The following is a 4,515-nucleotide window of genomic DNA, read 5'->3' on the forward strand; positions in this document are numbered from 1 at the left end:
GCAACATACCTCAGCAACTGCTTCACCGCCGCCCAATGCTCTGCGCCTCCATGAACCTGCTAACGAAGCCAACTGCGAATGAGATGTCCGGCCGCGAGTGCACCAGGTAGCGGAGGCTGCCGACGACGTTGCGGTAGAGCTTCCAGTCCACCGGCGGGCTCGTGCTTTCCTTGCTCAACTTCAGGCGCGGCTCCATCGGGATGTGCACTGGATTGCATACTGTCTGTCCGGCCTTGTCCACGATCTTGGCCGTGTAGCTCGCCTTCTTGAGGGTGATCGCGTCATCTCCCTGGTGCACCTCGATGCCGAGGTAGTAGCTCAGCAGGACAAGGTCGCTCATGGAGAACACGGACTGCATCTGCTGCTTGAACTGTGCAATGGCCTCCATGCTTGATCTGGTGACGACAAGATCGTCGACATAGATGCCCAGCAGCAGCCGCTCGTCGCCATTGCACCTCATGTACACTGCGTGATCCGATGGGCTTCTCTGAAAACCGAGCGACACAAGCGTGTCGTCCAGCTTGATGTTCGAAGCGCGCGGCGCCTGACACAGCCCGTACAAAGCTTTGGACGGGCGGAACACCTTTTCTTCTTTGCTGTCGCGCTCAAAATCAGGCGGTTGCATGACGTACACCTCCTCCTGCAGCTCACCGTTGAGGAAGGCTGATTTGACATCCAAATGATGCACCTCCCAGCCTGCTTGCGCAGCTACTGCAAGTAGCAGACGCACAGACTCGAGCCGCACCACCGGAGCGAAGACCTCGTCGTATTCCACGCCCGGTCACTGTGCATACCCCTTCGCGACAAGTCTTGCCTTGTGCTTGACGACCTCGCCGGCCGAATTCTTCTTCAGCTTGAAGACCCACTTCAGCCCAATGGCCTACTTGCCGGCGGGGAGCATGGTGAGCGTCCACGTCTCGTTCTCTTCGATGGACTGGATCTCATCCAACATGGCCGCCCGCCAGGTTGCGTGCGGCTCCGCTTCCTCGAAAGTGTTCGGCTCCTCTCCGGCCACAAGGAGCAACTCAGCCGGGTCTAGGGTGACTGGCTCCGCCTCTTCGATGACGGTGTCGACCGTGCGGTAGTGACGTGGCGCCTCACGGGCGCCCAGAGCTGCGTCCGGCGTGGCCCCAAGAGGAGGCGAGACGTACCCGCCCTCCACGCCCATTCCCTTGTACACGCTTGGTTTGGGAGTGTGGGCGTGCACTAGCGTTTCTCCACGCACCATGGATGCAGGCGACGCACCCCCGAAGGGTGTGTGGCCGTGCACTGGTGTGTCTGGACCTGCCACAGACGCAGGTGTTGCCCTTGTCTGCTCGGGCTGCTGCGCTAGGGCCACCGTGGGTGTGAAGTCGATGACGAACGTGCCCTCCCCCGGAGTCGCCGTATGCCAGTCCCAGCCCGTCGACTCGTCGGAGACGGTGTCGCGAGTGACGTGCACCCGCTTGCCCATGGGGTCGTAGACGCGCCACGCCTTGGATAGTCTGTGCTTGTACCAGATGAAGACAGTGCGCAGGCTACGGTTGTCCAGCTTCTTGAGCCCTGGCCGTGTCACCTTGGCGTGTGTGACGTAGCCGAACGTGCGGAAGTAGCTTACCGCCACCGTGCCAAGCTCCGTAGGGTGTCATGCCGCGCACCGCCTTCGTTGGTGCGCAGTTCAGCAGGTGAACAGCTATGGTCACCGCCTCCCCCTAGAACTCGTTCCGCACTCCCTTCGCCTTCAGGAGGCACCGCGCTGTCCCGACGATGGTCTGGTTCCGGCGCTCTACGACGCTGTTTTGCTGCGGCGAGTACGGGGCAGTGAGCTGCCGACGCACACCATGGTCGGCGTAGTACTCCCCGAACTCAGTTGAGGTGAACTCGTCGCCCCTGTCGGTTCGTGGCGCACGCAGCTTGACGGAGGTCTCCACTTCAATGCCGGCCTGCCAGCGCTTGATTGCTGCCGGTGCCTCATCCTTTCTGCTCAGGACTACAATCCACATGTAATGTGACTTGTCATCCACGAGCAACAGAAAATACCTCTTCCCTCTGTGTGTCGCCGGCGAGATCGGGCCGCACAGATCACCGTGGACCAGATCCAGGCGATCACCAGCCCGGTAGTTTGCCTCCGTAGGGAACAGGGCACGCCGCTGCTTGCCGACGAGGCAGCTGTCGCATACCTGGTCGGCGTGCTCGACCAGGGGCATGCCACGCACCATGTCGCTCTGCGCCAGCTTGCGGAGCGTGTCGAAGTTCAGGTGGCCGTAGCGAGCGTGCCAGCGCCACGCATCCTCACCGGCTGTGGCCGCCAGGCACACTGGTCGTGTGATCTCTAGCTCGACGGTGTAGAGGCGATTCCTCGTCCTGTACACCTTGGCGATGATGTTCTCCTGACGATCGCACACCACCATCACGCTGCTCCAGATCAGGGCGGTGCACCCCGCCTCGTCGGGCTGTCCGACAGAGATGATCGAGGTTCGTAGGCATGGTATGTAATATACCTTTGAGAGCACGCGGTGACGCCCTCCGTGAGCGACGAAGACCACCGTCCCGCGTCCCTCGATCTCGACCACCAACGCGTCACCGAACCGCACCGTGCCGGCGACATGGCGATCCAGCTCGGAGAACACGGTGGAGTTGCCCTTGTCGCGCGCATGGGGCGGATCGCCTCCCATAGCTGTTGTGAGGTCCTGTGCTTGCGCAGCATGGGCAGCATCTCGGGCGGCACCGATCGGAGGATGAACTCCATCGCGCCCTTGTCGTTGTGGTACCCGTACTCGTCGTCGAGGTCTTCTGCTCCCTCGATCGCGCGCCACATCCCCCTCGCCTGCATCCCGACCTCCATGAGGGGGCTCCACTCGGCGTAGTTCGTACTGCCTCGCCACCTCTAGCTCGCGCCCTTGGCTGGTTGCGGACTTTGGCGAGCCTTTGCACCCGGCGGCGGCGGTGTCCCCCGCCTTCTTCTTGCCATCATCCCCTGCCATCACATGCACCTAGCAACACGGCTCTGATGCCACTTGTTAGCCCTAGCGCTCGAACTCACACGAAAGGAAGATGATGATGTTTGTGCCGCGTAAAACCTCGCAGCTTTTCTGTTCTCTCTTTCTCTTCTTATTCCGTGATTACATGAACTAACTGAAACCGTAAAACAAGCCACGCCCGGGTCGTGAGCACCGCCATCCCAGCGCTCCCCGCGCGTCGCTCGTGATGCGGTCATGACCATCTAGTTCGTGCCATCCCACGATCGGGTCAGGGCCGCGCATAATCCTAACAAACTACGTCCGAGTCGCAGCTCGGTTTATTTGCAAAACGAAAGGAAAAAAAACTGTCTGACGAAACTGACAGAGAAAACGCAACACCTAAGTCTGACGAAACTGAAACTAACTTTAGCAGCTGTTAACTGACACTCCTCACATGTCCGGCCGGCGGCTGTTAACTGACACTTCCCTCGCACCTCTCTCTTCTTCCTCGCGACTGATCGATAGAGTAGATGGGTGCGCCTGATGTGCTCTCGCCAATCTGTGTGTGAGGATATATATACCGAAATAGGCTTACGCCCCGCTATATTGATATAGCAACCACCCGATACAACAATCCGATCCACGCTGGGGCAAACAGCACAAGCACGCCCAAAAGAAATAACAAGAGAAAATAAGAGAAGAAATGCCAACAACGCCGGATCGACGAAAGCTACGGCACACCGCGATCGTTGCGCCCACCGAAGATAACCACCACGCTCCAAAGCCACCGAGTTGCCGTGTACCAAGCACCACCTTCAAGAAGGAATGCGACGATGACGACGCTGCTGCCCGGACGAGTCCTAGGATTTCTCCCGGTACACGGAGGGTAGAGGGGGGAGAGGGTCACCCGACGCCCTTCAAGAAGGATGGTGGCGCCCGCAGGCGTCACCGCGTTGGTGCCGGCAAGACCCGACATGGATTTCTCCCGACCTCTCGCGCCCACCACCCAGGACCAACCTTCGGCTCCACCACACCCGCCGCCCACCAACATGCGCCAACAGTCACGAGGACACCGCCGTCGTCTCACCACGGCCAACGAAGCGAGGCCGGCCGGATCCAAACGAGACACCCGAAGACAAGGACCGGCAGCACCGCAGCCACGAGGGAGGGAACAACCTCCACCGGCTTAGGCGGTAGCAGACCGGGCATAGCAGCAGAGGCACACCAGACCCCCTGTCCGGCCAGGCCCTGCGTGGACCCGTGAAGCTTCGCCGCTGTGCTGCAGCAGTCGCGGCACAGCAGCCGCCGTCCCTGTCGCGAGGAGCTCGCCGGAAACCACCGGAGAACAGCCCACTGCGGCCACCAGCAGGCCCGCCCCGACCCAGATCGGGCCCGTAGGGCCTAGATCTGGGCCAGCCAAGCGCCGCCGGCCGCCGCAGGCCATGGGCCGTCACCGCCGCCAAGGGGCAACGCCTCCGCATCGCCGCCGTCCAGATCCGCGCCGGAACGCCGCCGGCCGAAGGGCTCCGCCGCCAGGACCGCTCACCCGAGCCGGGGTCCAGCGACGGGTGAAGAA

The sequence above is a fragment of the Triticum dicoccoides genome, chromosome 5B (genome assembly GCF_002162155.2).
Source record: "Triticum dicoccoides isolate Atlit2015 ecotype Zavitan chromosome 5B, WEW_v2.0, whole genome shotgun sequence".
NCBI lineage: Eukaryota > Viridiplantae > Streptophyta > Magnoliopsida > Poales > Poaceae > Triticum > Triticum dicoccoides.